At 33.4% G+C, this 25,455-nt stretch overlaps 1 protein-coding gene across 13 annotated transcripts in view; it reads right to left on the reverse strand.

The window, feature by feature from the left end:
• Positions 1 to 25,455, reverse strand: part of SOX6 (SRY-box transcription factor 6) — a 595,594-nt gene that overhangs the window by 392,693 nt on the left and 177,446 nt on the right. The window contains exon 1 of one of the 13 annotated variants that reach the window (XM_019746647.2): positions 18,177 to 18,249. The exons of 11 other annotated variants lie outside the window; for them this stretch is intronic. The gene's annotated coding sequence lies outside the window, so the exon portion shown is untranslated. Of the gene's footprint in view, positions 1 to 4,627; positions 4,750 to 18,176; positions 18,250 to 25,455 lie in introns of those variants that run through there. One more of the 13 variants, XM_074336054.1, reaches the window with a different exon arrangement.

Genomic DNA, 25,455 nt, shown 5'->3' on the forward strand with positions numbered 1-25,455 from the left:
TTTGTCACTCTTAAAAGAGCTAAAATAGGAGAGATACTAAGACAAACTAAGTAACCAGCATTTGTTTTTATTAGAAAAGAGGAAAATTTGACTTTACAGTATAAAGAAAGAACGAAAACAATTTAGGGCGGGAAAAACACCACTTGAAGACATTATCCTAGATAATATTTATTACATTATTATTATTATTATTACTACTGCTACTACTACTACTACTAGCTATTTTTGGTATCTGGTTCTCTGTACATTTGACTCTGACCAAGCATGTGGAATGACATTTACACTTTTTTTTACCCTAAGAGAAGGAGTCATGTATTTTACTGTAAATTCATCAAGTTTTATGTGCCTCTATCTCCTTTACACTCAAACATATAAACAAGCATTTAAACAGTGAAAGTTTCTTTCAGTATAAAATATTAATTTCAAACTCACTAGAAATTGGTATTGCACCTTACAACAGGAGACAAATAAGAAGCTGATCACAGCAGCATGGTTTTGAACTGTTGAGGGGAATACAAATTAGTACATCCTTTCTGGAAGACAACTTGGCGATATATCAAAATCATTAAAAATATTCTTTGAACTAGATTTTAGATGCCTAGGAATTTATTCCACAGAAGCAATCACGGTGGTATTCAAAGATTTATATATTAATTATGTTTATTGAAGTATTGCTTAGAATAGAGAAAAATTAAAACAACCTAAATTTTCAACAGGTAGCATCAACACATTTAATAATTATTCAGCAATTCGTGTTGAGTGCCTACTATATCCTAAGCACAATGGATTCATTAAAGTAAAAGTGTATCCTAAAAGTAAAATACAATGCATCAGTTTTAAAAAACCATGTGATCCCAAATTGTTTTATAAATTTAGAACACTTCTATAAAAATTACAAATAGAAAATTTTTGAGTGGGGGAGTAGGGCTAGAGGGAGAGATGATAAAATTATTCTAAAGTTTATCTGGAAAAAACAAATGCTTGAGAAAAAAAACAAGATAATTTGAAAAGTAATTCCATGAAAAATATATAAAATCTCACTAAATAAAAGTGTTCCACATGAATAGCCAGCTTGATTATTACAAAAGAAGTTGAAAAATAAACCCAACTATCTCTAAGAATTTAGTCTATGATAACTATAGTGTGTAAAAGGATTGTGTAACTAATACTGTTGGAATAATTGGTTCTTTGTATTCTAATTGCGTATTACACAGAAAACTAAATTCCAGATGAATTAAAAAACTAAAGGTGAAAAAACCCATGATATTGCTATAATAAAATATATGTGTTTATGTGATTTGGGGTGGGAAAGACATTTTTTAAAATGACACCAAAGGTAGATCCTCAAAAGGAGAAATATAAACCTTTAGATCTGACGGGAGAAAATTGATTTTCTACAAATTTTAACTGAAAGACAAAATGTCAAGACTGGAAAAGAATCTCCATGATATACGATAAAAGGTTAATATTTTTAGCATAATAAAGGTCTCTTACAAATCAGTAAGAATTAACTGCCCATTAGAATAAAGTGCATTATTGGGTGTTGGACTGTTCTAAATATTTGATACATACATGTTCATTCATTCGACCCTTGCAACAACCCTATACATATGGGAAACTTTTATAGATAAGGAACTGAGACACCAAAAGATTAAGTAAACACCAACATTACAGAGATGATAAGTACTGATTATGGAGCCAAAACTCAAACTCAGTCACCAACAGTCTGGTTCAAAAATCTACTTTATTTCTCAAAGGATATGAGAAACAAATTTATGAAAAAAAAGATAGGAAATACAAATGAACAGTAAATAAAGGAAGAAATATTTCATTTCACTACTAATTAAAGAAATACAAATTATACTCAAAACGAGCTGTCATTTCTCTGTCATATTGTCAATGGTTGAAAACAATAACAATAACATGTATCAGCATGAATGTGACAAAATGAACCCTGTCATATACTGCTGGTAAGAGTAAACGGATTCAACTTTTCTGGACAGCATTTTGACAATATGAATCAAATGCCTTTAAAAAGTGATTACCCAACAATTCATTTCTAAGAATGTGAACTAAAGAAATCATCAGAGTTCTGTGCAAAGATTAAACTACTGAGGAGTTTGTTGCAATGTTGTTAATAATAATAGAAAATCAGAAATAATCTACCTATAGATGATAAGCTAAACTATGAAATATCCACAAATAGAATAGTATGCAACCATTAAAAATAATAATGTAAAAGAATAGTGGTATCATGAGAAATTGTAAATGATATGATACTGTTAAATGAAAAAGCAGATTATAAAGCATCTGTTGCCAAATGATTCCATTTTTTGTTTAAATAGGAGATATAGATATGAACATTAGAGAGAGAGAGACATGAAATTTTAATACTGGAGATATATATATATATATACACATATATATGTATATATATAATCTTGGTAGTATAATAATTATATCTGGAAAACAGAGTACAGTTTTTTCTTTATTTTTATAAGTGTTTTCTAAATTTCCTATATGTAATATCTGTTACTTTTGTAGTAAATAAAGATTGTTCTAGAAATAAAAGATATGCAAGAGAATATTTAATGACATGGGGGAAATGATCATGATATGTTAACTTTTAAAAAGTAGTTTGCAAAACAGTGTGTGTAATAAGATACCACTTTTCTTTTTAAAAATGTGTTTATCTAAGTAAAAAACTTCTGGGATATAATTAGCATTTTGAGGTAGCTCCAGATGTCATTATGGAAGATATGTTTTAGTTTCTTTTATATATTTTCCAAATTTTCTCCAATAATCATGTTTTTGTAATCAGCAAAAGCAATGAGAAAGATATATTTTACGTTTTTTTCCAGATCCATTCTAATTGTTTAACAAGCTTATAATTTATGGAAAAGGAAAAACTAACATACTGCTTTTCATTGTCAAAACATACACAGAAAGATATGATAGTTTTTTTCTATGAAAAGCAAATGTCATAAATGTATTATAATATTCTATCCGATCAGAAATTTTATTTAAGATTATGAAACCCTGTAAATGTACTAATATCAAGTTGCAAATAAGCCCTACAAGGTAATCAGGCAAATTTCCTTCATATGTGTCCATTCATTTGATAGGTAGATATAGTTAAATAAAATAATTACAAATGGTTAAGTATATGATTAAAAACAAATATGCTGACACTGGTCATCGATATGGCAAGACCAAAACAGAAAATCAATTATTTGGCTGTGTGGTATTACCAAAAGTCTTGCCTGGATTTCTAAATATATGTGATCTTGAGCAAATCAATTAATCTCATCAAGTTTTAGATTCCTCAGCTTTAAACCTACAGTAAAAAATTAGACTCTTTTGCTTTAAAATTACAGTAAATATTTATACAAATGTAAAGAATTTTCACATGACAGCTAATATAAACCCTGGAGTAGCTCCAAAATTTGAACCTACTTAATTAAAGATAGATGAAGATGATAATGACATGAGACAAAAAAAGAATTTTTTTAAAAAAAGAAAAGAAAGAAGACAATGAAAGAAAAGAGTGGACATCCTTGATAATGAAGAATTTCTTTTACAGGGTATTCATGCTCAGCAATACTTAGTAGCTGTTTTCCTATTCTCATAAGGTCAAGAGAACTGGGGACCAAATTTCTGAATTTTGGCTGTGAGCCCTAAGTCTAATCACCCAGTAGCACTTCTCCACATGGAGAAGCTGATACAGCATCAACAAATTCTTTATCAAAATCAACACTTTGTAACATTGGGAAAATTAAAAGTGTTGTAATCTATAAATGGCCCAGCCTGTTCTGTTAAAACTTTATCCCAGTTGGACACTATATGTAAAAGTATGTTCACAAAATGTTTTTCTTTACCTCTGCTACAATTTTTAAGTCATATATATTTTCTTTCATCTCTTTGAGAGTTTACTTGTTCTTATAATTCTGCATATGATATTTATATACATTCTTCATGAAAATATGCATAATACAGTCAGTTTCATTTTTCCTACTAAGGGAGAAAACATGCTTCAAATGTATTTTTCAGTACAAAGCTCTCTAGGACCTTACATCAACTTTCACTGACTTTTTCTCTCTTTCAAATTTTACCTTTTCTCCTCATCTCCTCCTCCAATCCAAATATACAGAGAGAGAGAAAGAGAGACAGAAAGACAGAGAGAGAATGCCAGACTTTTTAAAATAAGCATTTAAACATAAAATCACCTGAGGGTGACAAAGTTATAAGCTGCTCCCAAAAAAAGTTTGTTAAGGTAGTAAACCAAAGCATTAGACATTCCAATCAAAGTCTGGTATCTTTTTTTCTAAGTCAGTGTTATTATCCAAAATAATAAACCACCATTACAATAAACCAGTTCTCAAGTTAATCATTATAAAAGAGAAATAAAAGCCTTAAAAAAAAAAAACAGTATTTGCCTATCCAAAGATTTTATTTTCTACCCTACTCATTACAGGTTTTTTGGATATCCCCAGGTTCCTTCTCTCCTGACCATCATCAAACCATCCAATAAATACCTTTGTCAAACACACTATCTCTTCAGCTCACAAATTAACAACAAACCTGGCTCCTGTACACATAAAGAACAACTATATGTTTAATTAAATACCTCAACTTCAGGAATTAGCTTCTCCCCTTTGTCCTTTGGTGGCCACGATATCTTCATTGGAAGCCTCTATTGCTGACATTATTTCTAATTTGAAATCATCCTCTACCTCCACACCCTTCCACGAAGGAAACATAGCTTTTATCTTTGTCTTGCACATGCACACCCTAGTGGGGGGTAAAGAGTAAATTTCCATTTGCAATTTTCTTTCAATAATAAAATAGCAAACAAACAAGGAGTCCTCTCTATTACAGGATATCAATGCATGTTCAACATTCAAGTCAACCATTGAACTGCACTGTTACCCTGTTTGCCTAATTTGCAAAAAGTAGAGAAAATCTCAACTTGAGAAACTATCTGAAGGTAAAGAGATTCTGTATTTCATACCTCACATGAAGCTTGGGTCCATTCTGAATAAAATACTGCGACTTTGAATGCTTCTGTGCATAGGTCCAAGATATGGACTTAAAAATTGTGAGGTCATTGCCAACTTCACAGGTAGGTCTTAATGAAAAAGGGAGTGAATGATGGAGGACACTATTAGGTTATTTGTGAAATGAAAAATAAAATGTTTTTGATAGGCAAAGAGTTAAGATTTTTAGCAGTTTTTACAGAACTCTGAGAATGGTTAAAAATTCAAATAAAGTAATAATAGCTAAGCACTTGTAAAGCACTTGTTATGCAACAACTGTTAATTCTAATTGTTTTATATATGTTAACTTATTTAGTCCTCTAAACAAACAACACATAGAGGACTAGGTATTACTATGTTGATATTATCAGCATCCCCATTTTTCCGTATGAGAAACAAGGCCCAGACAAATTAACTTGTCTGAGATTGTACTAGTAACGGTGGAGTCGGGATTTGAATCTAGGCACAAATTTTAAAGACCAAGTTCTCAACCACCACTTAACCTCTTAGCCACCATAAAAGAACCTAATTGAGGCTTTTTGTTCCTTCAAATTACCATCTTCATTTCATGTATAATTAGAAATATACATCGAGATTAAAACCTGCTTCCCCAAGAAATGTAGTTAAGAACAAGTAGTACAATGGTGTTTTGGCTAATTACTGTATTAACTTGTGTGCAATTCCATAAATCAGAACCTTTTGATACAGGAAATTTAGCAAAGAATACACTCATGATTTTAAGCATTATGAAAGCGAGGCTTAGTTAACAGTAATAAAAATTGCTCCTTCCTTGTTAGATTCTTTAAACTTTCTTCTTTTAAGATGAATTTGCCCTGGATATTGAGTTCCTTCCACACTTCCACACTTATCTCACTCCCATTCTCCATACATCCCTTATACAGCAACATCCCTAATAATAGAGCAATGAGGAGAATTAGCAAGGAAGCAAAACCCAAAACAGATGTCTCAAGGTAATACACTAAAGCTTACTTCCTTCTCTTAAAGGAGAACTCCTGAGCTCAGATCTATTTACTCTTACTTGAGACATAATTATAGCACTTTTAATTATTTGAGGGGCACACTTGAACTCACATCTTGATTCTACTCTTTACTAGTAGTGTGATCTTGGGCAAGTTACTCAACTTCTCTGACTCGACGTATTTTGACGTGTAAAATAGTCCACCTTGGCTGGAGTGTCGCAGGAATAAACCCAATTGACATAGTGTATGTAACATTCTTAGCACAGTGCCTAGCATATATTATAGCAAGTGCTCAATAAATGTCCTTTGCTATCTAAAAAATAATTGAACTAATAACAATTCAAGGACTTAGTGTAATGTAATGTGAAAGCACCTACGTTAGTGCTATACAACATAAAGGAACTCTATAAAATGTTTCCCTCTCTTCTTATCTAATTTAACAGCCCATAGCTAAACAAAAATGGCAGCTTAAAGGAGTATGGAAGGAGGATTGATATTACTAGAGGCAAAAGCACTAATTACAGAGAAATGACAGCTTAGCATCTGGAAACAAAGGCAAAGTCAGGAAACCCAAATTGCAGACACAGGAACTCAAAAAGCACAGCATTTGGGGGCCACTCAATATATAGATAAGTAGCCTAAACAGACCATCCACTCCAGGAGCAGCTCAGAAATCAAATGTTCATAATAACTCTGAGCCATCATGACAAACTATTAAGATATTAAAATTTTAAATTGTAATTTAAAACTAGATGCTATAACCTCAACTACATAACACCAAAATTTTAACTGAGGTTACCTCTGGTAATGGAATTATGGGTGATTTTAAATACTCTCTACTTTAATTTTTCTATATTTTCTTAACAATAACCTACTTAGGAAATCAAAATGTATAGGTAAATTGTTAGAATAATGTTGGTGTTTAAAGAGGCAGGCTTGAGAAATCTAAGAAATACCTGAATGTGCAAGAGAGGGATTAACTCGTTCTGTATTGAGATCCTTGTTCAAAGAGCCTACATTGATCCTAGTACAATAAAGGTATTACTAAAATGTTAGTGATGTGAAAAATTGATTAAATGTTGCACAATAAATACACTTGAAAAAGAAAAATTGCTAAAAGTAAATTCATCTTAGAGGTACTATTTTAAATAGCAGTCGATATCAGCACAAAGCCATATATGATCACCTCTATCTTTGCTTGCAACAATTTTGACACACCCTCATTTTTAGGATAAAAAAAAATGTTTAAACAACTCCAGGGAAAGAGCAAAATAAACTGATAAAATGGAGAAATTTCAAGAAGCATCATCATAAGTGAAATGCACTTTTTTTACCTTCTAAAACAGAAATGAGAATGCTTTGGGTAAATGTATATATTATTGAGTAATCAGAGACTCCACACAGCTGAAAAAGAAAGAAAAGGGGGTAGCACAAAAGCAAATTAATATATCCAAAATGAACCTATGACAATTTTTTTGAGTTTCTGATCTATAGTTTATATTTCTCTTTCGAACTGTCCCACTGAATACTACGTATAATTAGTAGCGAAATGCCAGAGAGCTTATACAGCAGATCCTAGCAGACTTTCTCATTTAGAAAAAAGTACTTCTCAGAAATAAAAATCATTTTCCTGTTTCTTCCTAACTAGAGCTCTAATTTTAAAAGAGAGAAAAGTAGAAGAACAAACAGGCACTAAGTAGTGGGAAACTGGAAATTCTCAATTATTTTAAATATTGGTATTATCGGTAGTAGTAATAGTACATTGATCATACAGATTTGAGATAGACTAAGTAAAACAGTCACACGGTTAATCTGTGGCATAATCAGGACTAGAATTTAGATTATGTGGTTACCCATTCCCAATTAATAATCAATTCACCCTTTCCAAAATTTCCCCTAAAACTTGGTATCTCCAGGTCTAACTGGCACTTTAGCTGATTCAGCTGCGACTAATTCATTTATTTTCTTGGACTCTGATTGTCAGTGGGCTAAAGGCAACAGACACCATTCATACCAGAGGCATCTATATTTTGTAACAAAAGGAGGGTAAGTCTAAATGATACCTCTAAATTTGTTTCTGAAGTGTACTTTATCTTTGGAAAACAAACAAAAATGTTCTTTTAGGTGTTCTTTACTCGCAGTAATGTCATTATTTTCATGTCTTATTTCCATCACTTAAATATACAAATAAATATAACATTAAATATTCCCATCACTGTTTACTTTCAATAAACAGAAAGGTGAAGAAAAAGAAAATAATTATCTTTCCTGTATTATGTTTAGGAGCATATTTTAATCCATTTTTAAATTGGATACATCCAAGTCTTAGAAATGCAACTCTTGTGACCACAAAAGACACTGAGTTTCTCCTGGTGCTTAAAGGAAAGAGGGCATAATAAATACGTTTTTTGGTTCTCATTCACTTTCTGCTTTTTTGAATGAATTAATGCTGCGGAAATCCCAGACAAATTGCTATATCATTTGTGACTGAATTGAGTCCAAAGGAGAAAAATACGTAAAACATTATTTAATTAAAAGTTTCTTTTTTTCCTCCCCCACTTCTTATCCTACTAGCTAACAGTCATTCAAACTAAAAGGATAATTTCATGTTTACTGTGGTCAAATTAATTGCCTTGGGCCACTTTAGTATCTTCAGAGAACTATGGTTTCTGGAGCCATATTGTTCCCTGGGGACAGTCCCTTGAGCATGACTCTCAAGCTCCTGGCCTTATTTCAAAACTGTTTTGGCAAACTCACAAACTCCTAAGAAGACTCTGCTTGTGTTGGTATACATATGGTTCTTGAGGGATGCTAGTAAAGATTTTTTTTTTTTTTTGTCCTCATACATGTGGTTTTGCATTTAGCTTGGAGAATGGAGTAGTAGTAAGAGCTGGAGAAGAATTCCCATTCTACTTTAATAATTTTATTGCAATGCAGGAAAAGCACAACAAAGAAAAGTTCATTTTTCTGATTCTCAGTGAGGACATCACATTGGGAAATCTTTTCTTTTCTTTTTTAGTCCCTACCTGAGTTGTGGTCCTAAAACATAAAATCTGATCATGTCAATCTCCTGCTTAAAAACTTTTGTTTTTTCCTTATAATACTGAATAAACTCCAAATTTCTTGGTATGGACACAAGACCTATTAATATCTTCCAAACCATCTTTTTAATCTTATCTTCTGACACTCACACACACTTAGCAACTTAAGACTTGATCTTCTCTAACTATATTCTCTGTTGATGGTTCTTAGTCATCTTTGCCTGATTTCTGTTCCTAGAGCTTGTACACTTTTTCCCAACTATGGCCTAAAAAAATTCTGTTCCCTATGTCTCCTCTTCAGCAAATTATCTCCTACTTATCTTGTAGTATTCAGCTTTAATATCACTAATGTAGAGTCATCATCCTTGATCCCAAGGCCAGGTTAGGTCTCCCCCTCCTTTCATAGCATCTATTATCTTATAATTAAATATTTATTTAGTATCTCCCCCTTCTTTACAGGGACAACAAACACTTTAGTTTTTAAATGACAAGTGTATGTATGGGCCACCGTATTCCTGGCCCATACATACACTTGGCATTCACTAGATATAGGAGATTCTCTCATTATTCAAAAACTCATTATGTGAGTCTCTAAAATTACATAGAAAATAAAAGGCATCAAGATATAAAAATATTCACTAATGATCTTAACATTTATAAAATTAGTCTTCACACAAATCTCTCACAAATGAACTTATCATGTATCTCACCCATTTGGGTCAGTTTCCTTATATCTTTGATAAATAATCACTAGTGAGTGCTTTCGAACTTATTTGCATATTGGAGTCACACGAAGCCTTGAAAACATATTCATACCTGGGTCCCATTCCTAAAGATTGATTTAATTGAAGTATAGCCTAAGAATAGGAATACTTTTAAAAATTGACCAATATTTTTTTCAGTCAAGTTGAGAATCAGGCTAGCTGATTAATGTATATGGCATTGTGGAATACTGTAAATAATATTCAAAATAAAAATTTTAAGTGACTGCAAAGTGAAATTGCAAATCTTGCAAAAGATACAGAAATTCACAGACATGCAGTGTTGAAGAACAGCTCAAATCATTGACAAATCAAGAATTTGTAGTTAGATTAGGTAGAACTGAGGAACCAGAAACTGGCAGAAGTGAGAGTTCATATGGTAGATTATTCAAAAGAGAATGATTTGAATATAAAAAGATTATGTTTTTAGGAAATTTTCTTTGCAAAAATGGTGCTACAATCAAATGTGATTGTGCTATCACAACATTTGACCTGAAAAATTATTCAGAAAACAAGCAGTTAATTCATGCTTCTAAAAAATAATGCAGAGTTAGAGCTACAAATGAAATGTTGCCAATTATATAAACTTATTTTTATTAATTTGTTTTAATTTTTAAGGCGGAGTCAAAATAAAGTCACTTTCCCTATTGTTTACTATGAAATTTTGATCTCCATCCACTTAGTATATTAAAATACAAAAGACTTTATATAACATGACCTTGCCAAAGGTACAGGTAGAGATAGTTCTACTTTTTTCCTTTTATATGTTTATACAGTTTCCTTTCCTTATTTCATTACAATGGTTAGGACCTCAAATAGGAGTGAACACGGGCATGAATTATCTTGTTCTCTATTGTATAAAGCAGTCAATATTTTACCATTTAAACATGATGTGAGTTGTAGGTTTTTCACTGATGTCCTTTTCAGGTTAAAGAAGTCATTTGCTATTCCTACTTTTTAATTATGAATTAATTATTTCCCATGTATTCTGTTAATATGGTGAGATTTTTGAAATGTTAAATCAACCTTGGAATCCTGGGCCAAACCCTACTTAATCATAATATATTATTCTTTTCTTTATATTGCTGGATTTCATTTGCTGATGTTTTGTCAAGGAATTTTTACCTGTAGGACCATGAGAGATATTCTATAATTTTCCTTTATTGTAATGTTTTTTCAGGTTTGGTATTAGGGTTATGCTAGCCTCATGAGATAGGAATTAGTCTTCCTTCCTCTATTTTTTGAAAGGGTTTATGTAAGATTGGTGTTATTTTTGAAATGGTTGATAGAATTCACCAGTGAACCCATTTGGGCCCATACTTTTCTTTATAGAAAGTTTTTATTTTAATTAAAAAATTCAACTTCTTTTATAGATAAAGTACTGTTTAGGTTTTCTGTTTTGGCCTTGTGTCACTTTTAGTAAAGTATACTTTTCAAGAAATTTATCCACTTCATCTAAGTAGTACTATTTTTTTGGCATATAGATATTCATAAAATTCCCTTAATGCCTGTTTAGTCTCTATAAATTCTGTAGTGATAATTACTCTTTCATTTCTGATATCAGTAAGTTGTGTTCTCTTTTTTGGGTCTTTACAGAAAAACAATTTTTACCTATAAATTTTTCTAGTTTTCAGCAGCTTATTATAATGTGCCTAGGCATACTTTTCTTTGCATTTATCCTCTTTGGGGTACACTGAAGTTATTGAGTCTGTAAATTTAACTCTTTCAAATTTGGAGAATTGGGGCCATTATTTCTTCAAGTGTTTCTTTTTTTTGTTTGTTTGTTTGTTTGGTTGTTTTTTTCTCTTTTCCCCCTAATACTGCTCTCCTTTTTTTTTTTTTCTGGGAGTTACTTATGTTAGACCATTTAATATTATCCCACATATCTCTCATACTATTTTTTTTTCCATTTTTTCTTTCTCTGTTCTTTAAATTGGATAGTTTCTATTGATCTATTTTCAATTTCACTGAATTTTTCCTTTGTCATCTTTATTCTACTGATTGGCCCATGAGGTTATTTTCTTATTTCACATATTATATTTTTCAACTTTAAGTTCCCACTTGGTTCTTTTTGTAATTTCAATCTCTTTGCTGAAATGCCCTAATTTTTTTCATATTTTCCTGCTTCTTTGTATGTTGAGTAATTTTGAGTTATATCTTAGACATTATTATCATGTTGTGGAGACTCTGAATTCTTCTATAGTGCTCTGAAGAGTGTCACTTTCTGTTTGTTTGTTTGTTTGTTTGTGTGTTTGTTTGTTTAATAAAAAGCTTATCTGCTTATTCCCTAACTGCACATTCTGTCTCACCTGCAGTGGGCAGCAGCTCAATTATCTGTTTATTTCTTTTAGCCTTACATGGGCTTCTTAAGGCCTGCCCTGTGCATGCATGGTTGGGGATCAGCCAGAAACTGGGGCAAAGTTTATACACAGATTTTAGGACTCCCTTTCTGTTGCTCTTTCCTTTCCAGGACTATCTTTTCAGGTCCCAGTAGCTGTGAGTTACCCAAGGTCTGTTCTCCTGGGTCTCTCCACCAGAAAGACTGCTGATTTTTCTGTTGGAGTTTTATTAGTCCTCCCTGTCTGGCACTGACTGGGGCCTGCTGTCATACTGGAAACCTTGAAAATGACCAACTTATCCAGTATCCCTCCCTCTCTTCTTGAAAACATCATCTCCTCTCAAAATGTAACCTGCTTTTGGTGGCTCACCAATACTTCAGATAGCTGTTTTCGTGATTTGTCCAGAGTTGATAGTTGTTATCCCCACTCAGTTTTAAATGGAGTAATTTAAAGCAGGCTTTTTTCACTACCAATTATCCACTGATAATAAAGACTTGTTGTATTGCCTTAATGAAGAAACAAAGCAATTTCTCTTTTTCCCCCCCTGTAATAAAAGTTTCATTCTCTTATGCCACTTCTTCTGAGATTTGGAAATAGCTGGTGAAGTCTCAGATTCTTATTTGGGGTAATTCCAGGCATCAAATGGCTGCCTACAGATAAAAATACATGGATTTTTAAAAATTCACGTATTAAATATGGCTGAGCAACCCAGGAAGTAAACCTGGTTTTCATGAAGTTCATTCTTGGCATCACATAATAGAGGCACAGATTTTTGTCCTTTATGTTGACATATGTCCTTATCTTAGCCAGGTGACACAGAGGACATCTTCTTATAAGCTTTAATATTGAAATAACTTGGTGTAACTCAACATTTTAATCTTTCTCGCCAATTCCTTCCAGTAACAAGGTCTCCACTACTTCAACAAGGAAGCTCATTTCATCTTTAGACAACAGTGACCATTACAAAGTTCTGCTTTTGCTGTTCCTGTGACTCTGGCTCCCTGTAACCTTCACCTGCTGCTAACTTGGTTTTGGCTCTCCATAGTAAACGAGGTCAGAAAACTTAAGTTTGCGAACTCATCCTAGAAAAAGTGCTACGTACCTCACTGCTGAATATCACTATGGTCACCTTCAAAGTAGTCCCCTTGGGAAGCTATGCACCTATGCCAGTGCCTAGTCCACCTTCAAAGCAATTTTGAAACTCTTTTTCTGGAATGGCCATCAAAGCTGTTGTCGTATTACCCTTGATGTCCTGAATGTCATCAAAATGTCTTCCTTTCAATATTTCCTTTATCTTTGAGTAAAGAAAGAAGTTATTGGGGACCAGATCAGGTGAGTAGGGAGGGTGTTCCAATACAGTTATTTGTTTACTAGCTAAAAACTACCTCACAGACAGTGCCGTGTGAACTCGTGCATTGTGGTGATGCAAGAGCCATGAATTGTTGGAGAAAAGTTCAGGTCGTTTTCATCTAACTTTTTCACACAGCCTTCTCAGCATTTCCAAATAGTAAACTTGGTTAACTGTTTGTCTAGTTGGTACAAATTCATAATGAATAACCCTCTGATATCAAAAAAGGTTAGCAATAGCATTGCAACAAGTTCGCGAACTTAATTGTCAGAGTTCATACTCTCTTTCCCTATGACAGCATGTTAGTCATCCCAGGACAGTCATCAGATTCTCTTAAGACTTCTGTTCTTCAAAGTAAATATGCCTGGTTCTTTTAACCTAAGGGAAGCTTCTGCCAACTGGCCCAGAAAGACTGAAAATTAAATTTCTCTGCAACCAGGCTTTGGCCAATTGAAAAATACAAGATTTGACTTTTACCTTAATGCAACAAACAGCCCTCTTGGCTAATCATTATAAATACCTCCTGGCATTTATCTTCAAAAAATATCCCTCCACTTTCCTGCACACATGTATATATGCAACATATACACTGCCTTCCACTTTTTCTTTTTAAAAAAGCCTTTTAAATGGGCACCAAGAGGTGTCTGTCCTCAGTTCACGTGACTTGGGTTTCCACCCTCTGCTTCATCACATAGTTTTATTTAAGCTACAGTTCATTTACTCCAAATTATGGTATTTCATTCTTACAAGTTCATACCTATTTCTCCTGATTATTGGACCCCTAAGATATCAGGCAAGGACTGCACCCATTAAACTTCATCCAATAAGCTTTAACTTAAAATAGGCTAGTAATGCATCTTTAATTATATGCATTTAACTGGCTCTGTTCCATTCATTCAAGATTGCTAACTACTTTGCATCTTTAGGAAATTAGAAAAAAAAATGTGTAAGCCTGGAAAACCTATACAGGACATCCACCTAATTCATCCTGGTCCTTAGAAGAACCTAATTATACCCTCCAATCTAAACCTTTTTGGCGGGGTAGAGGTAGAGTGAATATTAATCTTGCCTAAAAAACTATACCTAGAAAAATTATTTTAAATTTAGGCCTAGCCTGTCTGATTTCTGTCCCAGTTTTCCTAGTTATGAAACAAAGGTAATAAGACCCCTGTTTTAACACTCTCACGGTGTTACTATAAGAACTATATAAGGTAATATAGGAAAAAGTTCAATTAAAAGTATAAAGTGTGATAAAAATGTAAGGTACAATATTATTATTAATAATGGCACCTTCTATAACCACAAATGAGACACTTCACAAAGCCCCTCCTTTTAACACTAAGACATTTTAATTAAATTCTCTTTTGTATCTCCTTTTCCCACACCACCAACGAAAAAAAAAATTTTTTTTTCAGTATAATCTTGTAGGCTTGGACTTTAATTACAAATGCCAGCTAAGATTTACATAGAGTACGACATAAGTAGATTCTGACATTTTGAAAACCCAGCCCTTCTCTCAGACTGACTTCATTTTCTTTTTCCTTTTTTATAACCTTTATTTTCTCCTGAAAATAAATCAAACTGCCTAGCAATAATAGAGAAACTGCCACCACTATGAATATTTTAGTTATAGTTACCCACCTTGAAACTCTTACAAGTGGCCTTGTGGCTTTCCTATTCAAAAGTACCAGATATATTTTCTCAACTGTGTATCCTAAATTTTTCCAGATTTTTAGAGCCCATTACAGTGTTTCCACATTAAGATTAAAGCCACTGGGGCTGCTCTAAAAGTTTATCATTTGAAAGCTCAGTAGTTATATCCAGGAATGCAGATTCCCCAAAATGAGAACACAAAAGTGAAAGATTACACTGAAAAACAAGAAGCAACAATGGAGAAAAGCTGTCACATGTTCTACAGCTGGATGATAAGAGACAAAAAAGTCCCTATCACTTCCCTCACCCCAAACTTTCTTCACATCAAGTTGCATAATTTTACCTAAACAGTATATACAAACTAAGCCACAGACTCCATTTTTATGTAATTTATTTTCTTTCTCTCAATATCCCTTTCTTCCTCTTTCTCATTCACTGCATTCCACTCCCTGATAACAACAACAAATATTTATTGAATGCCTGTAATGCACAAGACCATATGTGCTAAATGCTAGGGGGAAACATGTGAGAACAAAATGGGCCATACCAGAGTAAAGGACAGACATTAAACAAAAATCACACAAATAAACACAATTTTAAATTGCAGTATCTGCTATGAAATAAATTAAAAGGGTGGGAAGCAAGATCTTTGCAGGCGGACATGATTTCAAGTGGAAGGCTTCTCTGAAGCAACAGCGTTTAAACAGGGAACCTGAAGGGTAAGCAGGAACCATTCTGCAGAAGAATGGGGACAAGCATATTTCACTTGAGGAGGCAGCGTTATGTGAAGACCTTGGACAAATAAAAAAAACTGGGAGTGTACAGATCAGTATATCAGAAAGACCCACTGGGAATAAGACAGGAGCTGAGGCTGGCAATGAAGAGGCCAGATTATGCAGAGCTAACCAAGTTCTTACAGATTATGTTAAGGATTTTTTTGTTTTAATTAAAGTGTAATAGGAAGCAAAGAAAAGGTCTTTCTTGGATCTCAAAGAATGGTAAGGGGAGTTTGTCTTCCTCTGTAATGGATATGGAATTAAGTTTAAGTATAAAGCAAAGCCTATGAATGATAAACACCAAACTCAAAAGAATGGTTACCTCTGGCACAAAAAGGGAGATATAAAATTGGTAAAGAGTTCACAGGAGGCTTCAACTGTATTGGAAATGTTTTATTGCTTATAAATGCATAGGTATTTTAACCTGTTCTTTATACATTTTGGTATGACTGAAAGTTTCATAATAAAATTTTTTTAAAGAATTAATTAATGGTAAGAATGCACTGGTCCATTTCCTTCTCCTCCTCTTTCCTAGGCCCATATTAAATCTCAATTTTGAGAAAGACAAGCCCATAGAATTTAGGCCTCTCCCCTCTTAAACACTTTTGTTTCCTGTACCTTTATTTTCTCAACTTCAATCATCAGATGTTAGAGGCTCTTTAATCAATCTTTTGTTTGAGCATACATAATAATCCTTGTAGATTTCCAACAATCACAGAGTTAATATCGTGTTTCCCTGAAAGTAAGACCTAGCTAGACCATCAGCTCTAATGTGTCTTTTGGAGCAAAAATTAATATAAGATCCGGTCTTATTTTACTATAATATAAGACCCAGTCTTATTTTACTATAATATAAAACCCAGCCTTATTTTACTATAATAAAAGACTGGGTCTTATATAAGACTGGTTCTTATATTAATTTTTGCTCCAAAAGACGCATTAGAGCTGATTGTCTGGCTAGGTCTTATTTTCAGGGAAACACGGTATGAGGATTAAAGGAGAGAAAGCATTTAACATAGCATTTAGCACACAAGAGCTCCATAAATCTTAACTATTGTTTTTTACTATTTCATGTATTATACTCTATATTCCCTGTCCTAAATATGGGCCAGAGCACCAGAACTTAAAAAAAAAAGCTGAGTGCATATGGCCAAATGGTACTCTGGCATTTTGAATACATATATACTATATATATATCCACAAACACACAAACACATGCACACGCGTAACATATATTTCCAACATTGAATTTATAGTTTTTTTAAACACTTTTTCTGTGCTCATTTAAGCATTAAATAACAAAATCTTAATTTGAGGCCTTTTTGTTGCCACTGAAGAAAATATCTTTAAAGAAAAGATTAAAATCCTGTATTTGATGGTGCACAGTTACAATTTAAGGCAAGTTTAGTAAGTTTACTAACTTATCCTAAGTGCAATGCTCTGTTGAAATGATTTATGATTGTATAAAGCTACAATAATATTCAATATGGTCCAGAGAGGACCATAGCACCAATGAGTTTAAAGGGCTCATTTTTGCAATATCAAGTAATTCATGGAAAACTTCAATCTTATAGAATTGAATATTGACATCAAAATTTTTTCTACAACAGAAGGAGCAGTCTTTGATGCAAGAACATTATTAAAATCACATCTTTTCACTTAATTTTCTTTGTACAAATAGCACAGATCCTCTCATTTTCCTTCCTTCCAATTCACAAATACAATAAAAAGCTATCTTCAGAAAGTTCCTTAAATTAAACACCATGATGAAATGAGTACTAGGAACCAGAAAATAAGAGAACTTATGACAGTTTTTGTTACCTAGAAGTCTGAAAAATGTCTTATGCAAATATTATATTTTAAATTATATTGTTACACCTAAGAACTTGCTCTTGTGTAAAAACAAGTTTGTCACTCAATATTCTTCAGTTTGAAGCTTAGACTTCGATTGTTTTAATAATCATTCCTCCGTGCCCACTTCCTTATTCGTAATCACGCATCTAATCATGCATTTTTATAATATTCAAAATTAAATATATTTATCTACTTATGTAAATACTTTTCAGTTAACTTCTACCGATAGTCTATGTAGGGATCTCATTAACAAACACATTTGGAACTTTTTAAATTTGTTCCGGCAGTTTGTAAATTCATCTTAGAGTCAACGGTTTCAATAAATCAAAATTGTATACAGTTTAAAAAATGGCTATAAAAGATTAATTCCAAGTTTTGTTTTACTTACCAAGCTCTGCCATTCCACCTCACTGCCTGAACAATATTATCAGCTCTTCGGATACTCATTCTTGCTAAGTAAAAGGATATTTCTTCTCTAGCTGGATTAATAATCAACTTTCCAGATAGTTCATTTGTAATTCTCTCCTGGTTAACCCTTAGCATTACAGCAGTCTGCCCAACTCATGCTAATCAATTTATGAAGCGGGAAAAAAAAAAGATGAAATTCAAATATGTAGATAACAAATGGAAAATGAAAATGAGTGACAGTTCAGATTAGGCTCAAGAGAACAATCAGCTTTGCTTTTTTATACTAAAAGTTATAAATCTTTATGTTACAATAGATATTGCAAAAGCACTCAGGTCATAAACACAAGAAACACACACAAAAAAAAACCTAATAGGCTTATATAACACACCAGCTCAGTACGTATCACCCACCATGTTGTCTGCTTTCTTAGATCAGATAAATACACATCAGCTCTGAGCATAACAGATACATGTTTCTCTTAGTAGAAAAGTCTGACTTCCAACCTCTAAATACCTCCTCTCTCAATGGTTTTAATCACTTGGTCCCTTATCCTATAGTAAATGCCATCTCAGGTTGTATAGAAATTTTCTCTGAATGTAATCTGTAAACACTTGCAAGACAATAACCTGGGGGGTTTGTTAAAAATATAGACACTTGGGTCCCACTTCAGAAATCCGAAGTACCCTAGAAGAATCTCACGTACATTAAAAATTTAAGAGCCACTGCTCTAGAACCATTTCTAACCTTATCCAGAAGAGACTCCAACCCAATCCCTTGGGGCACAGAATGAATTTAATGACTCCTGCCGCTAGTTTGACCTTGATTTTTTGCTTTGATTCCAAAAACTAGGATTCTACCTTGTTTTCCTGTGCCTGAGTGCACTACTCCATCCAAGACCAAGTAACCTTCCACTTGCAGACTACTCAGAAACTGGACTCTGTCCTTTCACTCCACTTGGCATTACTGGCCTCATGGTGCCCTAGCTGCCTAAATCTCTAAATACCACAGGCCCCAGGCTTGTCTTGCTTTGTCTGCTTCATGAAACACATACACTCCTGTTTTGTGCCTCTCCTCTATGTACATGGACTATACTAATTGGTGTTCACTGTCCAGTCTTTTAGCTAATGCATTTTGTCTGCTGTGTTAACTTTCTCCTAGTGCTGCTCCCATCCCAGGGGACCACTATCAGTCTCTTGTTACAATAAACAGAACTTGTTTAGTCACATTTAGAGACGTGAAATGAACAACTAGCTAAAAAGTGAAAAGACAGATATAGCAATCAGTGGTTTCACAAATTGCTAAAAAAAAAAAGGCAACTCATGTTCACAGTCAGAATAAGAGAAAAGATAATGACTATGGAAAAAGAAGAACCATGGAAAGCTGAAAGAAAGTCCTTGAGAACTGGAATAGTAGGCTAGGTAAAACAAAGGGGAAAGGGGAAAATGTTTTAATTTTAATCATTTGCTTTTATTTTCATGGAACCTATTTTAAAAGGTCAACAAAACAATGATTATTTAACCCAAAGAGAAGATTCAAGTGACTAAAAGAAAAATAGAACTGGACTGATAGAATTCAGAAAACTCTGATTTCTCATGGCCTCTCTATCACTTCCTAGATTTCTTATCTGGATTAAATCTCTTAAGTTTTCTGTGCCTTCAGCTCAAATGGGTATAATAAACCATGCTTTGTATGTCTAGGACTATTTTGATAATTAAACAAGATCATATTTATTAAAGAGCTTTGAAATTATAAATACCATATAAATAAGGGATTAGTGTAGCTATATAAATTGCTATTATATAAAGATAATAATTGACACTTATCCACAAAGGACACAAAGTGGTAATTAATATATATATTAATTTAAGTATAGTTGCTTTATAATATTTTATTGGTTATATTCCTTTAGAGTGACACTGTTGACTGTCATCCAGAGCCATCTCCCTAAAGCTAGAGTTCAGAGTGACTTCAAGTGGCCAAAATCTGGAGCATCTGTCTCAAGGCATTTAAACTTAGGCCAACGTGGCCTAGGAGTCAGTCAAGTGCTATGAGTTAATTTAACTGGATAATGTATACATGTGAACATTGACAAAACAGAAGTCATTAGCCAGTGTACAAAGAGGTTGATGACAGTTGTCCATGTGAAGAAAAAAAGGATTGATTCTTGACTTTAAAAAGGCACTTTCATCTTTTTAAGTTCCAATAAACGCATTTAACAAATATTGTTGGAACATCTACTGTGTTCTCTGGTCATGACACTGGGGAATATGACAAAAACAGTCAGAAAAAAATCTCTGCTATCTTGAGCTTATGTTGTAGGAAATATAAGGGAAAGACGGCCCCCAAAAAAGTAACAGATATGCAAATTAAACAGTATGTTAAGAGCTGATAAAAGCTATAGAAATCAATAGAACAGCATTAAGGGGATCAGGAATGTTTGGAGGACTTCAATTTTAAAATAGGGTGGTCAAGGTAGACCCCACTGAGAAGATGGCATCTAAGCAAAGACTTGAAAGAAGTGATGGAGTTTAGTGGGATTCTATGATCATATAGGGTTTTTTCCACCAATTTTTAAATAAATGAAAGATGTCTTTATAAATTAACTTTCATATTATAATAGTGAAAAGTTGGAAATCAATAATTTAATGGTAAAATAAATTGTAGTACATCCATATGATGGTATATTATGTAGTCATTAGAAATCATGTTTTCAAAAGACCATTAACATGTAAAAATCCAATAAAATGATTTCTTAAATACAAAAATGTATCTAAAGTATGATCCAGTTGTGCTTTTTTTTTTCATTTAGTCAACAGCTATTTTTCAAGTACCTACTATGAGCCACACACTGTTCTGGACACCGAAGAGAAGGCAGTAAACAAGCTACATATGTTCTTTCTTCTCGTACACACTTAGATAAAAGACTGAAATAAACTATGTCAAAATGTTACTGGGGAGTAGATTTTTTACTGTGAAATAATAAGCTTAAATTATGGATTATTTTATTTTCTCTTCTATGTTTAAAAAGAGCCCAAAGTTTTTAAATATGTTCTGAACAATTCTAAAAATAAACTATGCCATTTATAGTGACCTGACTATTATGATTCATATTTGCCTTGGGATATTGGTTTGTATAAAGCGCATATTTATACTCCTAATGTTCTATCAAGTGTATATTGCATTTTTCAATCATATACTGATTCTTATGTCCTCCAACATCAAACAAAGTTGAAAAACATCAGTTTCCTTTCTACAGATGCAAAAACTAAGAAGCAGAACAGTTAACTAATTTTCAAGTGTTTAAATCCTAAATTATAATAATGCAGATGAAAGTATCTCACACAGTACCTAAACCAAGAAAGTCTGCAGATTCTGAATGCACCTTAGGGTTACATCTCTCCCCATTATGCTGCAGTTTTTGTAGGGGCTTTTTGTCAGGAAAAAAAGAAAGATTCATTTATTTAAAATGTAACTTTAATAGTTATGAAAAACCTGATCTGAAACCCAACCCCACCATCACCACCAGATGCTAGCTTTAGTACCTCTCCACCACCCACTAGAATGACGAGAAAAAAATGCTAGACATGTTCCTATAATGCTTCTTCATTCTTTCATTTCAAGTTCTTATATTTAAATAGTATAGCAAATGGCATCTATTTGTCTACCTCTAACTATTTGAGTTACCTCTGGCAAGCCATTTCAACTCTCTGGCCTCAATTTTCTTATTTTTCAAATACAAGTAGACTAGATAATCTCAACAGTCCTTAAGTCTAGAGTTTCAGGATATTATTATTTGAAGTCTGTGAGGTTCCTGCAATAAATTAAAGGAACACAGCTTCTCAAAAAAAGAAAGCCTACAATAATAGGGACAGTTTGCTAGAAGAAGGTGAAAAACAAAGACCTGGGTTTAAAAGAGAATTTGAAAATCCCCCCAACCCCCTGGACCAAGCCCAGCTTCAATTACACAAGGGTTATTCGGAGACAATAGAGAGGAAGAAATACGAAGGTTCCTTTGATCATCAAAAGATGATCTTTCTTGCTTAAGAAGATGATGTTCCTATACTCTTTCTGGTTGTACACACACACACACACACACACACACACACACACACAACCGTTTTAATATTGACATGGAAGGAAAATACAAGTCACCTATTTTGCTGAAAGAAAAGAGTTTCAAACCCAGAGAGGGTGATTCGGTTTTGAGGATTTTTAAGAAATATCACTGTATCCAATCGTTTTCTATCACCACCTCTGTAATACAGAATCCCCAATAGCTCTTTAAATTGTGGCATTTTCTTATGTACAGAGAGAAAAATTTGTATTACTGTTGCAGCAAAATCTAAACAATTTCCTGTAAACTTTCTGTGATGGAAGTCATAGAATTTATGATAAAACCCTGTAGAGTGGTGAAACAAATTTCTTTCCTATTTATCATTCATTTGATTCAGTGTACATTTGAAGGAAAACCTTTTAAGAACACCAATATGTGAGAAAGCTACAACAACTAAATTTATTGTTAAGTCACATCATTGGTCCTCCTGGGAGTTCAGGAAGAAAGCTTAAATCACATTTCCTAACACATTGGAGAGCTTCCCAGAGATGCGATGGCCCACAGAGGCAAACCATCCAAAGCACACCGGAATCTCAGAGATGGTGACAAAGAAATAGCACTTTGCCTAATAAAAGCAAATTGAAAATTACCCTTTTATTTTTTTCTCACAAAGTACAAACTCTCTCTTTCCCCATTTTTCTCCTTCCCCCTCCCCCTCTTGTTTCACCTGACTAAACTGTAGGTATTTGTTCCATCACCTGACTTAGGGGCTGGCTAGAAATATTAGAAAAAAACAATCTACCATTGTTCCATGAGACAACAACCTTTCATGTCCTTGAAGCTCACCATGACCTTTCATCTTTCCTATCCCCAATGGTCTCTCCTAACAACTAAAACTACACTCAGTTGGGCTGAATTCCAGATTGTCATAAAAAGAACCCTGTCCTTTCAAAACAAAACCAATTTTTACACCAAGGTGGGGGAGAAACACAAGTCCATTGTTCCCTCACAGATGGAAGTTGGGAGTTACTAAGGCAACTGCTCTAATCCTCCTTTTTACCACCTTTTTCACATCACTGGCCTATCAAGTATGCTACCTTTTAACTCATAAGCTCAAAAGCTGGTAGTCTAACTGGCTGCCCTAATTAGCTACGATTTTCACACTACAGACAACATGATGAGCTAATCGAAATTTGCAAAATAATGACGTACCTCCAGCAAATATTCCTCCTCCTGAGGCCCAGTCTTAGAATAACAATAATGAGACCATTATTAGAGAAGGGCATTAAAATGCTGCACTGCTGCTAAACAGAGAACTTAATTGTTCTGGTCTTGTCCATTGAATCAACAACCTATTGTTGTGGACTTGAAAAATAAAGGACTGGAGAATGGGTGCCATGATGATTGGTCTGCGAGGCCATACCGGCAGTCTGTAGAATTGTTTTCTTTTGAAACTCTTGATGGACTAGTAGTTTTGTTTAAAAGTAACATAAAAGGCGATTGTCTGGATAAAAAGTCCTATTTATTGAAATCCTTAGAAGCAGTTGCATGGATTTGTTCATGACCCCTGAGATAAAAACATAGTGACCATAATAACACCATTTGTAGACAGCCCTGTTACCACTGCCTACTGTAACATAAGATAAGAGACAGTCTTTTCTAGCTACTGTAGGAAGGAAGGAAGTACTTCTGAGCAGAAAGCAAGAATGATAAAAGGTCAAATACTGGCTAAAGCTCATTAATCTCTGAAAGGGAGACTTTTAAAAATAATGCTAATTTAAGAATTCTGCACAATTGCTACAGATTCAAGCACATGTAAAAAGGCTCATGGCTCTTTTTTTTCCTCACTTTTGAGTTTCTTTCCTTTGGCTAAAAAAAAAAAAAAGAGAGGATTAAAATAAAATAATTATTAAATAATTGAAGCAAGATGTCTCAGGATAACCTGGAGAACAAGAAACTCGAAGTTTTCCAGATAATTATTCTTATGGTCATCCTCAGTCTATCACAAGAATAATAAAATACTGAAGTTAAAGATTAACTAGAGCAGGATTCTTAGCAGTAGAAAAGCACTGTTTACACACTGTAAAAGTGTCTTCTATATGGAGCCACAGTACATGTTTTCTGTAAAGTCAGGTCAGGATTTTAATGTTAAATGGTAGTGGGAGGGAGTGTACTTCTATGTTAGCAGGTATTTGGGGTCTGTGGGGGGGGTCTGTTTATTCATTATCAAGTGAAATCTGCATTATATAAAAATGTATTAAATTGTAAATAAGACCTCTTGCTTCATTCAACCTGTGTTTTGCTTCATTTATCTTCATCTTGTTGAGCTAAATTAATTAACAATCTCTCTGTTGCATACTTTCTCTTTTCATTACATCAAATAATGGTCTGTATATGGAGAAAACCCTCACCACGGGAATTCTGCAACTGTATGCTATGAGGAGTTTCTGTGTAACAGCGTATCAATACTAACTAGATACATTCATTTTATAAGCATTTAGTAAATGTACTTTTCATTGTTAAAAAACCAATTACATGCCTAAATTCTTTACACATTATCAATAGAAAACCATTAAAAACAAAAACTGAACTAGAAGCTGCAAGAAACTTGAAAAAGAAAAAAAAAAATCGATTGTGTGTCCACAATCAGGTTTCACCACCCTGTCACCAAAAATAAGAAGCAACACACGCAAATTTGGCAGGTATGTTTTCACAGATACAACACAACATTGCATAAGAGGTTTAAAAGACACACCCCAAACTGTTCTGCTCCTTGCTTTGGAATGTCTAATATGTGATAAATTGGATGATTAGAATTTCATTGGTAAATCCCATTATTTTAAATCTATAAGAGTGAAATGTGTTAAACTCTTTTGTAAGTTTTCTTTCAACCTGAAACACTGTGGCATCTGGAGCTATGCAAATGGACAAAACAGTAAAGCCCTTTTTAATCTTTCCCTGATCAACCAGTGCTTATTTCTCCAATCACAGCTTTGTGCGTGATATCTTTCTGCTAGCATTTCTTATTTAATTAAAACAGACACTGACAGAAGGACATGGATTAGTACTGTAATGATGCATTTACTTAGATTAATCGGAGGCTCCTTTTAGAGTAATGGCTTAAACAAAGAACAAAAGGAAATTGTTATGAAACAGCCTTTTATCCCAGGCAAAGGTCACATCATGAGGTTTTTAATTTTGTCA

Source organism: Rhinolophus sinicus, linkage group LG06 (assembly GCF_036562045.2).
Source record: "Rhinolophus sinicus isolate RSC01 linkage group LG06, ASM3656204v1, whole genome shotgun sequence".
Taxonomy (NCBI): Eukaryota; Metazoa; Chordata; class Mammalia; order Chiroptera; family Rhinolophidae; genus Rhinolophus; species Rhinolophus sinicus.